Raw genomic sequence first — 13,876 nt, forward strand, 5'->3', positions numbered from 1 at the left:
TCAATAAGAATTTTTTAAACACTTACTATGTGCTAAGCTTAGTGGAACACTGGATAGAGTGTCTCCACAAGAGTTCTTTGACAAGAAAACACGCTAAAATCAGACATGACTAAAAACAGCAGTTTTCCTAGGACAGGTAGCACAGTAGATAGAGTGCTGGACCTAAAGTTAGTCATCTTCCTGAATTCAGAACTGATCTCTGACACTTACTAGCTGTGTGATGACCAAGTCACTTGACCCTGTTTGCCTCAGTTTCCTCACCTATAAAATTAGTTGGGAAGAAAATGGCAAGATTCTCCAGTATATTTGGCCAAAAAAAAAAAAATTTCAAATGGGATCACAAAGAATTGAGGAAGTCTGATTGATTCAATGGCAAACTACTCCAGCATATCTGGCAAAAAAATCTCAATTGAGGAAACAAAGAGTTGAGGAAGACTAAAAACAATTGAATAGCAACAATGTGCTAAGTACTAGAAATACAAATATAAGCAGAAAAACAATCACTCTCCTAAAGGAGCTTACATTCTAATGGAGGAAGATAGCTTACAAAGGGAAGCTGAAGGGGATTGGAAGCTGAAGAGAGAGTCATGGTAGAGAAAATCTAGAGTAATACCTGGAGAATAAAAATATAGTTGACCTAGCCATTCTTCTTAATGGAAGTTTGAAGAGGAGTCATTCAACCAGATGGAGGATCTCCAGGGGTAGAAGATGCTGAGGACGTATGAGTCCAAGAGCTAAGGTGACTTTCAAAATAAAGAGGTTCTTTGGGCATGATGGAGAAGTCTGGAGGAGCCCAAAGACCCTGTGAGATATACAGTGCAAATATCAATGGCCCTTTTATAGATCAGGAAACTAAAGCTCAAGAGGTTGTGATTTGCTCATCATCATTTAGCTATAAGGAAAACCAAGAGTAGAGACAAGGTTTTCTAACTCCAATATAAAATAGTCAATAAAACCCCAAAATAGAATAGTCAGTAGAAAAGGGTCAAATGAATACTGCCAACACTTAAGCAGTCAAGCAAAGTTTTACATAAGAAATGTTATTTGATCAGGGTTTGGGGCAAATTGCTTAATATTTTGGGGTCTCAGTTCCTTCATCTGCAAAATGATGGGACAGGACGGATTTCCAGTTTTCTTCTAGATCTTTATTTGTGATCATATAAAAGATCAATAGATCTTAGGTAAGCAAGGAGGATAATAAGGCATTCCAGCCAGAGGAGAATGCTTGGGTAAAGACAAGGGAGGTAAGAATTGATATAATAATTTGGGAAGGTAGTGAATGGATCAGTTTTGCTGGAATGGATGGTTTTTGCAGTGCAAGATATACAAGTAGTTGTGAGACACATGGTAAATGCTTCTTCTCTTTGTAGGTAGCCTTTGGGTGAATGGCAGGAAGAGAAGTCCACTTATCCTTTGCAAAGTACATAAGAAAATTTAAATGGAGTTTTCCCCCAGGAAAGTTTGTTAGGATCAGAAGTCTATTTCCAAGTTCTCAAACTTTACACTATCACACACACACACACACACACACACACACACACACTGCTTTCAGAGTGTTTCTTTCTCCATCTGAGATGCCATCAAGGCAAACCCATTTGGACAGGCCCAGTTGGAACCTTCCACATACCTTTATGGCACTCCAACATCAAGGAGGAATTATTAATCTATAAATTCTCTGTCTGGTCTAATGTGTGTGTGTGTGTGTGTGTGTGTGTGTGTGTGTGTGTGTGTGTGTGTGTCTGTGTGTCTGTGTGTGTATGTGTAGAAAGAGATAGACAGGAACTGAGACAGAGACAGAGAATTCATTCAGCCCAACCTTCCTTTTCCTTCTCTACTTCCCTAATGGAACTCTCTTTAGTTGGTCTTTTTCCTTCTCATGGCTTTTCCAGGAAGGAAGGAGAGAGGGGGAACAAATGGTGATTGGTAATGGAGAGCCATCCATCCAATGGAGGAGACAGCCTCAAGCTATCTGCCTGTTTCTCAGATTAGCAGGATGGTGGTGGGCTGGACTGTAAGGGGGGCCGTGTGGAGTAGTCACAGCCAATTAGTTACAAATATAGTTTCCTTCTCTAATGTATCAGTTACACAGCAAAGAGAATGGGATGATTGTTCTGAGAAAAAAGGAACCCTTCCCTGCTCTCTTCCTTCACCCCCTCCCTCTCCTACCCACAGCAGCTTCAATAGAGATACAACAGGGAGACAGACTCTGGAGCTCTCAGAGAGGGAGAGAGATAGAGATGGGGGTGGAGGAATCACATTGGATGAAGGAAAAAAATAAATACAGGAAAGAATGGAAAGGAGGGGAAAATCAAGGAGCAAAGGAAAAGAGAGAAACTAAATGAAAAGAAAATATAGAAGGTCAGACCCATGGGGTAGGAGAACCTGTACTGGAACTATAAGGGGAGATGCTGAGGACAGAAAATTCAGAGAAAGTGAGATGTTAAATGAGCGGGCAATGAAAGGGAGCAAAGGGGGGTTCAGGGGATCAGGGTGGGAGAGGAGATCTGCATAAACAGTCCCAATTCCTTAAGCAAAGACCTTCCAGATGGCCCACAGCTGGACTGGGATTGCCAGGCTATCGGGTAGCAGAAACACAGCAGGTGCTGTGCGTGTGTACTTCACAGAGGCCCTCTGGATACCTTGCTGACCCAAGTCACTACCCTCCCTCATGGCAACTATAATCAGCTTCCCCCAGCTTTCTCTGCACCACACAGATCCTGGGGGAAAAAAATTCACATACAACCCAGAATCCTCAAGTTTTGGAGTTAAGTTGGACTATCCTAGAAGATCCATGCTCGAAAAGGATCCACCATTCATTTTACAAATGAAGAACCTAAGTGTCAGAAAAGTGACTCAAACACATCTTTTAATTCTATTTCAGGCTTCCTTCCCAATAAGGAGGCAGGGACAGTCAGATGTTTGGAAGGGTAGGTAGAGCCTTTGGTTGGTATCAAACCTCCCAGCTTGTTGGTGGAAGTTGTTGAGCTCTGAGGGAGCAGGGATTCAGAACTCAGCCCAAAGACTAGACCTATTAGGAAGCCCAGCTCAGCAGGCACTGTTCACTACGAAGCCCTCCCTCACAAGAAACCAGAGCCAAGGGGAGACCAATGCTCTAGCAATGACTTCCTAATCACCCTGAGCTGCTCTTTAACTTCTATACAGCCTCTCATCCAGCATATGGAGGGGCTTCCCCTCCCCCATTCCAACCAAGACACAAGAGCCTTTATTCCCCTTTACCACCTTCATGCATTTTCAGGAACTTCAAGTAGGTAATTCTTAGAAAAGTCAGAGTTGGTAATATCTGTTTATATTGTCTATACATGAGTGTTTATCTTGCCTTATCCATTACAACATAAACTCCTCATATTTCTCCATCCATTTTTTAATCATAGAATAAATGTTTACTAACTTCATTCTCTGTTCAAGGTCTTAAGCACTGAGGATAGATACAGAAATAGATAAAATATTGCTTCTGTTTCTCAAGAAGATTATTGTCTAATAGGAGAGATGAGATGTACACAGATAACTACAACATGACATATGTACTAAGGAAAGATACAAATAATGAAATTTCCTAAGGAAAGAATATTTCTGATTAGAGGAAACATGGAAGATGCTGTGGAGGAAAGGACTGTTGAGTTAGAACTGAAAAGCTAGGATATAATTTTCAGGAATAAGTATTCTCAGACATAGTAAATAGGTGTGGTCAAAGGCATATATATACAAGTAAGAAAATACAAGTAGTCCAGTATGACTAGAACATAGAATAATGAGGAAGATAAAGAATGTGAAATAAGACCAAGTAGGAAGATGAGAGCCAGAGGTTCTAGCTAGAGTGTTTTTTGACTAAAGCTATGAATGTGGATGGGGCCATCACCAATCGTCTTGACCTATGTCTTGCCACTAGACTGGTATCTGTGGAAAAGAGGGTGAGACTGATGATTCTGCACAAGTTCTGCCTCAGGTCCAAGGTCACTTGCGAGTCAAGAATAAAGGATAAACAAACAGCAATATGAATTAGAAAGATGGGAAATAAAGAATGGACTAACTAGAGAGGAATTAGAGACAGATAATTGACATGTTCTAAGGAGGGTAATGATGAGAGACTATTACTAGTTGTTGTTTGTCCTTCTGAAGAGGACCATGATATCAGGGAGGTGATGGGTTCAGTTGCCAGATATAGATTGGGATGACTGGAGATGGCCTCAGATGCAGTGGGAGGTCTTTTTAAGGGAAGGTTTTTTAACAGGTCTCATTTTAACTAATGCAATTAATTCTTGTTATACAATGTAATTAAGTTAATACAATTTAGAGATTATGGCTAAGTAAGTAATGAGGCAAAGAATGGCCTCTTCTAACTAGTTTAAAAAAAAAATCAATTTAAGAAGAGAAGACTCTCTGGATATCTGGCCAAAAATATAAACAGCTGCTGTTATATTCACTCAGAGCTAACTAAACAATGACTAGGTGGGGCTTGGACTGGAACCTACTTAATGGCCAGTCAATAAGAGTCAGGGTGCTTTGGGTTTAAGGCCTGGTCTTTAAGAAATCTAGTCCATAAACCCCCAGATAGCTTTCTGGGTTTCAATGACCAAAATTTACATTCCTTTAGGAAGAACACTGGCAGATCTATAGTTGTAGAGGAAAGAGGGGGCAGATAAGACAGATACTTATGTCCTTTGTTTTTATCAAGCAAACACGAATTCAACCAGGTCATCATTCATTTACCCTGCCAGGTGTTATGCCTTCTAAGGGACACAAAAGAAACATGAAATATGTCCTGTCCTCAGAGAGCTTGAAACCTGGCTGGAGAGAGAAGATAAATAGAAAATATGAAGAGGCACAGAATAAAATACTAAATTTACGTGTAGTGCTACATCAACAGGTGAGCCATTTTTATTCTGCAAGTCCTCCATTACAATCAATCTTCACTAAATGCTGTTGCCTGACTATACTGTGGCAGCAATAAGGACATAGCCCAATTTGTGCTCACAAAGTTCCTTCCTGGCTTTTTTGCTGCTCCCTGCACAGGAACCTTTGATTGCCATGCCTTTTCACTGGTTGTCTGGAATGCTCTACATCTTTATCCCCACATCTTGGCTTCCTCCAAGACCCAGCTCAAATCCCACATTGGGCAAGAAAGCTTTTCTAGGTTTCCCTCCAGCAAACATAATCCCCCCCCCCTTTCTAAACAGTACCTTTACTTTGATACCTTCCATTTTACCTTTTATTATTTTTTACCTTTTATTTTTTGTTTGTCCATAGTTATTTGTATGTTTTTTCTCCCATTAAACTATAAGCTCCTTAAGGTCAGGGATGATTTCTTTTCTTTCTTTCCTTTTATCTTCAGTGCTTAGCACAGTGCCTGCTTGGCATATAGTAAGTGCTTAATTAATGTTTACTACTTGTTTCTTGACAATTCTTTGAGAAAAGCAGTAAAATAATACTATTATACCCATTTTATAGATGAAGAGAGGCCGAGAGAAACTAAGTGACTAATAATTGCAGCCAGCAGGATTCAAACGCAGGTCTCTTGACTCAAGGGCTAATTCTCTTTTCTACTTCACAGTGAATCCTCCCAAGATATCTTAGGACTTAGTGGCTAGATTTCTTTCCTAAAGATCAGATCTTAAGCCAAAACCAATCTGATTCTCATTGGCCACCAACAGGTCCTGGGTCAAGCCCCATTAATCATTGTTTGAGTCTCAAATGACTCAGATTGAATGTAAATAACAGTCATTTCTGCTGTGGTCAGAAACCCTGAAGGTCCTTGCCTCCCAGATTTATTTAGTTCATTTCCCACCCCCCTTTTTTTGGACTGGGTGAAAGAGAAGATACTTTGCCTCAATTGCTACCTAGCCTTAAACACTGAATGGGTGTGGCCTCAAACTGAGATCTGTTGAAGACCTTAGCTTAAAAAGGCCAGTCTCCCAATTCATCTTGGGCCATCTGATCTCCAAGGTCTCCCAATGCATCCAAGTCCATCTCCAGGCATCCTGATCTGAATCTTGCCACTGTCCCCAGATGGCTCTGGGGGGGAAGGTGAGGCAGATGACCTTACACAGCCCTTCCTCACTTAAATCCTGTTCCCTTGCATGTCATGGCACCCCCTCCCTGATGTCAGGGTCCTCTTCGAGACCAAGGACAAACAACAACAGTGGAGGTTGGACCATCCATCTCTTCGACAAAATAATGACTCCTTCCTTCCATCCTTAAGCTGCTTCTTCTGCCCAAACCTACCTAAGGAATGTGAGAAGGGCTGGGAAAATGCATCTGAAGTGACAAGGGTCAGACTGGGGTTAAGGCCGAGCCCGCTACATCCACCTTTAGGGGCCATACCTTTGGAATAACACTGGTGTTCAATGCATGTTAATCCTTAATAAATTAGCATAGCTGCTCTACTTAGGCAAGAGGAGGTTAAAAAACTGAAGAGGGAATGAAGGGAACCTAAATAAGGAGGACATTTGTTCTGGTCCAACTTCAACCTTCACAACCCAGAAAACAAAGCACTAAGGGGTTACCTCTATTGAGTGGAAGGTAGAGGACAGACCAAGAGAGCTATGGATGTTCAGCACCCCTGAGGTATCTCAGTAAGAGAATGGGAATGTTGCACCCTACACACAGAAACATACACATAGCCACATTCACCCTGGTCTATCTAGCCAACTCCTAAAAGCCCCAGAAAGTCAGAACTTGGATTAAAACTCTCTTGCCCCGGCTTAGCAGGTCACTGGCCTGGCTCCTCTCCTCCCCCACTCTGGGTTCAGGGCCCTAAAATGTGGAGTGCTTTTGGAAGCCTCAGGGTGGGTGGGCAGCAAGCAGGACACAGAGGTCACCAAGGTTAGGGTCAGATCTGGCCCTGCCTGTCCTCCCCACAGGAATGTGTGCCTACAGAAGCCATATTCCAGGGCCCTCCCCGAGCTGTGGTCCAGCCCTGTGATCTACAGCCCACCAACATATGGCTGGAAGATGACACGGGGGAGCTGGGGAGAGGAAAGGACAAGGCAGAGGGGCTGTGAAATGGTCCCAGGAGAGCAGAAATGCACACACACGCTGAATGCACACTGCACACACACATAAACACTGTACACACACACTGCATGCACACTGCACACAGTGCACACACACTGAACTCACACTGCACACACAGTGCACACACCCACTGCACATACTGCACACACTATTCATACACACACTGCACACACAGTGCACACTACACAGGCACTGAACACCCACACTGCATATAATGCACATGCACAGTGCACATACCCACTGCATATGCACTCACATTGCACACACCCACTGCATGCACACTGCAGACACACTACACACACTGCAGACATACTGCACACACTGCAGACACACTGCACACAGTACACACACACTACACTGCACACTGTGCGCACACACTGCACTCACTTATACTGCACACACTGTGTTCACACACTGCATACACACTGCACATATACTTACACTACATACACTGTAAACATACACTTCACACACACTACACATCACGCACACACAAACTGCACACACCCACTGCATGCACATTGCACATATTGCAGACATATTGCACACTGCGCACTCACACTGCACACTCACACTGCACACATTGCACATACACTTACACTGCATACACTGTGCACACACACTACACATTGCACACACACTTACACTGCATACACCCACTGTACACACATTGCACACAGTGCAGACACACTGCACACACACACTGCACACTGTGCACTCACACTGAGCACTCACACTGCACACACTGCATACCCTGCATACACTGCACACACACACACTGCACTCACATTGCATACACTGCATACACTGCACACAGTGCACACACACATTGCCCTCACACTACACTGCACACACACTTACACTGCATACACTGCACACATACTACACACTGCACTCACACTGCACACTCACTACCCACTGCACATACACTGCACTCACTGCACATACACTGCACTCACTGCACACACACTACACACACTTCAGATACACTACACACATACTGCATACTGTGCACACACACACACACTTACACTGCATACACTGTGCACACACACTACACATTACACACACACTTACACTGCATACACCCACTGTATGCACATTGCACACAGTGCAGACACACTGCACACACACACTGCACACAGCACACTCACACTGAGCACTCATACTGCACACACTGCATACACTGCACACACACACTGCACTCACATTGCATACACTGCATACACTGCACACACACTACCCACTGCACTCACACTGCACACTGCACACACACTACCCACTGCACACACACACTGCACATACACTGCACTCACACTGCACACACACTACACAAACTGCAGATACACTACACACATACTGCATACTGTGCACACACACACACTTACACTGCATACACTGCACACTCACTTAGACTGAACACACTGCATACACACTCACACTGCACACACACTTAGATTGAACACACTGCATACACACACTGCATACACTGCATACACACACTGCATACACTGCACACACACACTTACACTGCACACACACTGCATACACTGCACACACACTACCCACTGCACTCACACTGCACACTGCACACACACTACCCACTGCACACACACACTGCACATACACTGCACTCACACTGCACACACACTACACAAACTGCAGATACACTACACACATACTGCATACTGTGCACACACACACACTTACACTGCATACACTGCACACTCACTTAGACTGAACACACTGCATACACACTCACACTGCACACACACTTAGATTGAACACACTGCATACACACACTGCATACACACACTGCATACACTGCACACACACACTTACACTGCACACACTGCACACACACTGCATGCATTGCACACACACTGAACACTGCATGCACACACTGTGCACTCACACTACACACACTGTGCACACACACTGCACTCACACTGCATACACTGCACACACACTTACACTGCACACACACTACACTGTGCACACACTGCACACATACACTTACACTGCATACACTGCACACACACTGAACACTGCACGCACACACTGTGCACTCACACTACACACACTGTGCACACACACTGCACTCACACTGCTTACACTGCACACACCCACTGTATGCACAGTGCACACTACACATACACACTGCAGATACACTACATACACACACTGCACACACACACTGCACACTGTGCACACACTGCACACTCACACTGCACACACACTACACACACACACTGCATACACTGCACATACACTTACACTGCACACACTGCACACACACACACTTACACTGCACACACACTGCACTCACACTTACATTGCACACACACCACACTGCGCACACACCACACTGTGCACACACTGCACACATACACTTACACTGCATACACTGCACACACACTTACACTGCACACACACACACTTACACTGCACACACACTGCACACACACCACACTGAGCACACACTGCACACATATACTTACACTGCATACACTGCACATACACTGAACACTGCATGCACACACTGTGCACTCACACTACACACACTGTGCACACACACTGCACTCACACTGCTTACACTGCACACACCCACTGTATGCACAGTGCACACTACACACACACACTGCAGATACACTACACACACACTGCACACTCACACTGCACACACCCACTGCACGCACAGTGCACACTATACTATATACACTGCAGATACACTACACACACACTGCAGATATACTACACATACACTGCAGATACACTACATACACACTGCAGATACACCACACACACTTACACTGCACATAAACAATGCATACACACTGTACATAAATAATGCACACACACTGTACATGAATAATATACACACATTGCACTCACACTGCACACTGATCACACAGCACACTCACACTGCACACCCTGCACACACCCACTGCATGCATACTGCGCACTCACACTGCACACACACACACACTTACACTGAACACACTGCACACTCACACTGCATACACTGCACACACAGTGCACACACATTGCACTCACACTGCATACAATGCACACACTGCGCACACCCACTGCACGCACTGCAGATACACTACACACACACTGCATACACTGAAGACACTGTGCACTCACACTGCACACACACTGCACACTGCACGTACAGTGCACACTACACACACATACTGCAGATACACTACACACACACACACTGCAGATAAACTACACACACACTGCACACCCTGCACACACCCACTGCATGCACACTGCACATACACACTGCACACACTATGCACATACACTGCACACACACTGCACACACTGCACAGCCACACACTGCACAGCCACCCACTGCACACACATACACTGCATATAGACTGCACAGACACACTGAACACACTACACACTGCAAACTCTGCACACACTGCACAACACACTGCACACACACACACTGAACATACTGCATGCACACTGCATGCACACTACACATTGCAACACACTTCACACACTGCAGATACACTGTGCACACACACTGCATACACATTGCACACACTGCACACATACTACATACACTGCAGACACACACTGCACACTGTGCACACTCACACTGCATACACTGCACACACTGCAAACACATTGCACATAAACAATACACACATTGCACACACACTGCACACATTGCAGACACACTGCACATAAACAATGCACACACACTGCACATAAACAATGCACCCATTGCACACACACTGTACACACACTGCACATAAACAATGCACCCACTGCACACACACTTAAACTGCACATACTGCACACACACTTACACTGAACACACTACACACTGCTAACTGTGCACATACTGCACAACACACTGTACACACTGCACACACAGTATACACTGCACACACATTGAACACACAGTATACACTGCACCCACATTGAACACACAGTACACACTGCACACACACAGTGCACACACACTGCATACACACTGCACACACAGTGCACACTGCATACACACTGCACACACTCACACTTCACACACTGCAGATACACTGCACACTGTGCACACACACTGCACATATTGCACATACACACACTGCACACACTGCAAACACATTGCACATAAATAACACATTGCACACACACACTGCATACATTGCATAAACACTGCACATAAACAATACACACAATGCACACACACTGCATATAAACAATGTACACACTGTGCACACACACTGTGCACACACTGTACACATTGCACACACACTGCACATATACAATGCACACACTGTATACACACTATGCACACACTGCACTCACACTGCACACACACTGCACTTTGCGCGCACACACTGCATACTGCGCACACACACTATCCACACGCACTGCCCACACATACTGCACACACACTGCACACACACTGCATACAGAGCACACATGCTACTCTTCAGAGCATACATGCACACATACACATTCATATCAGATTCTGCTTAGCTCTCCCATGTACACAAACACACACACACATGTTCACACTGATCTTGAGAATAAAGCAGCATCCCCTAATGTACATGCCAGAGGATTTCCTTCTGTGGATGAGGAGGAAATGCCTCATTAGGACTGCTCACCTCCACACATGTGTTATCCCAGGCAGGAAGGGCTAGGGAGACAACCCATTTCCGAAGGAGGAAAATAGAAGCCTAACTGCCAGCCCAGGTGCCCTGAGGTGTTTCTAGTCACCCTGAACAGAGCTAAAGTGGGTATTCTTCCTAAATACTTGTCTTCTGGTTTTTCACTCTTCTTTAGAATTTTGAACTCTTTACAGGGATAAAGATCTTACATGAATGGGAAAACTGAAGCAAAAAGAGAAGGCCATGATCCAGTCATCAGAACTGCCCTCCAACCTCTGTGGCTCACCCCTCTAGAAGTAACTGGTAGTAATGGGGGATCTCACTGTCCCCTAAGATTTTACCTGAGCTGATCGTTCCAACCCAGAGGTTAATGAAGTCTTGTTCTAATGGCCTGACTGATCAAATGCTTTCATTTCTCTCCCATTTCTAGTTCTGGGCAAGGAAGGAGCCATGGGAAAAGGCCTTGAAAAACCCTCCTTACAGGGAAAGGAACCCACATGTGGAAAAATGTTTGTGGCAGTCCTTTTTGTAGTGGCTAGAAACTGGAAACTGAATGGATGTCCATCAATTGGAGAATGGTTGGGTAAATTATGGTATATGAAGGTTATGGAATATTATTGTTCTGTAAGAAATGACCAGCAGGAGGATTTTGGAGAGGCCTGGAGAGACTTACATGAACTGATGCTGAATGAAATGAGCAGAACCAGGAGATTGTATATGGCAACAGCAAGACTATATGATGATCAGTTCTGATGGATGTGACTCCTTCCAACAATGAGATGATTCAAACCGGTTCCAATTGTTCAGTGATGAAGAGAGCCATGCACATCCAGAGAGAGAACTGTGGGAACTGAGTGTAGACCACAACATAGTATTTTCACTCTTAAAAAAAAAAAAAAAAAAAAAGAACATGAATTCCTTGAGGGAGTGTTTTTCCTCCTTTGTGTTTCCAGAACTGAACACAATGTCTGGCATATATTAAAATACTTAATAAATGCTTTTTAAAAAAAAAAAAAAGAAAAAACTCTCCTTACCAGTTTAGTTTCACAGGCAGTTTGCTAATCCCAGTCCATGGAAACAGAATCATAGATTTGGAGTTATTGGAAGGAATCTTTAAAATCATCTAGTTCACCTCCCCCCCCCCCCATACATTAAGGAATTTGTCCAAAGTCACATAGGTTTTTAAAATTAAATTTTATTTTTTGTTATTAACAAGTGTCTTATTTTCCCTCCCATTCCCCTTCCGTGGGGAGGAGAAGAAGAAAAAACCAACCCCTGTGACAGGCAGGCAATAGAAATTGAAATTTTTCTATTGTCCATATCCAAAAAAAGTGTGCCTCATTCTGAATATTGAGTCTATCTCTTTTGGGGAAGTGGGGGGTCACATTGAGAATCAAACTGTGGAGTCAGAATTTGAATACAGGATCCTCTGACTTCCAAATTTAGATTTTTCACTATAACAAATCTGATCCTGCTTGGGATCGTGTTTTGGGAACTGCATTTGCCTCGGGTTTCAGAAGCCACAAGCTCGCTCCTTCCTGTCACATATATTCATGGACATACTCTGTCTATCCCCCACTCTTTCTGACCAGTCCTCAAGTTTTACCCCAGGCCGTGTGAGATTCCCTGGAATAAGGAGTGTCTCCCCTCTCCCAGCTCTGGAAAAAGACCAGGGCCAGCCCTTGCTTGGGGCTCCCTTGAGTCTGAGGTACTCATCTGGGTGTTCTGGGGAGCCACTGAGAAGGGGGGCCTTGAAGGCTTGGAGGAAAGGGAGCATGAGGGGGCTAGGGGGCAGTGCTGAGCAGGGCAAAGAGAGAACCCTGAAAAAGTTCAATCTGCTCCTTCCCCACCAGCCCTGAGCATGCCAGGTGTGGGCCATACCTGAGTCACCTGCGCGTTGCTCAGGATCACCCATGATGGTTTGTGCCAGGGTGGCCCACCTCTACAGCAGGCCTGGAGGCCCCCAATGAGGACTTCTTTCCAAGGGGACCACCCCAGAGAACACTGGAGTAGAGGGTCCCTTTCCTGCTCCACATCCCCAGCTCACCTACCTCGGCTGTCTCCCTTGGTTCTTGGGGCTCTCGAAGCCTCCTGGGTCCGGCTCCTATCGCTGGAAGCCCCCATGCGCCAGGGCTCCAGGCGAGGCGGGCAGGCCGGAGTCTTGCCTCACCACAGAGGCAGCAGGCAGAGGGGAGGGACTT

General features: G+C 44.8%; 1 long non-coding RNA gene across 1 annotated transcript in view; it reads right to left on the reverse strand.

Annotated features, from left to right (window-relative positions):
* LOC141556228 (uncharacterized) overlaps nt 1-13,858 on the reverse strand; it is a 63,620-nt gene extending 49,762 nt beyond the window's left edge. The window contains exons 1-2 of the long non-coding RNA XR_012486474.1: nt 13,727-13,858; nt 12,349-12,557 (exon numbers count right to left, since the gene is read on the reverse strand). This is a non-coding gene — a long non-coding RNA (uncharacterized LOC141556228). The remainder of the gene's footprint in view (nt 1-12,348; nt 12,558-13,726) is intronic.
* Nucleotides 13,859-13,876: the final 18 nt, after the last annotated feature.

Source organism: Sminthopsis crassicaudata, chromosome 2 (genome assembly GCF_048593235.1).
Source record: "Sminthopsis crassicaudata isolate SCR6 chromosome 2, ASM4859323v1, whole genome shotgun sequence".
NCBI lineage: Eukaryota > Metazoa > Chordata > Mammalia > Dasyuromorphia > Dasyuridae > Sminthopsis > Sminthopsis crassicaudata.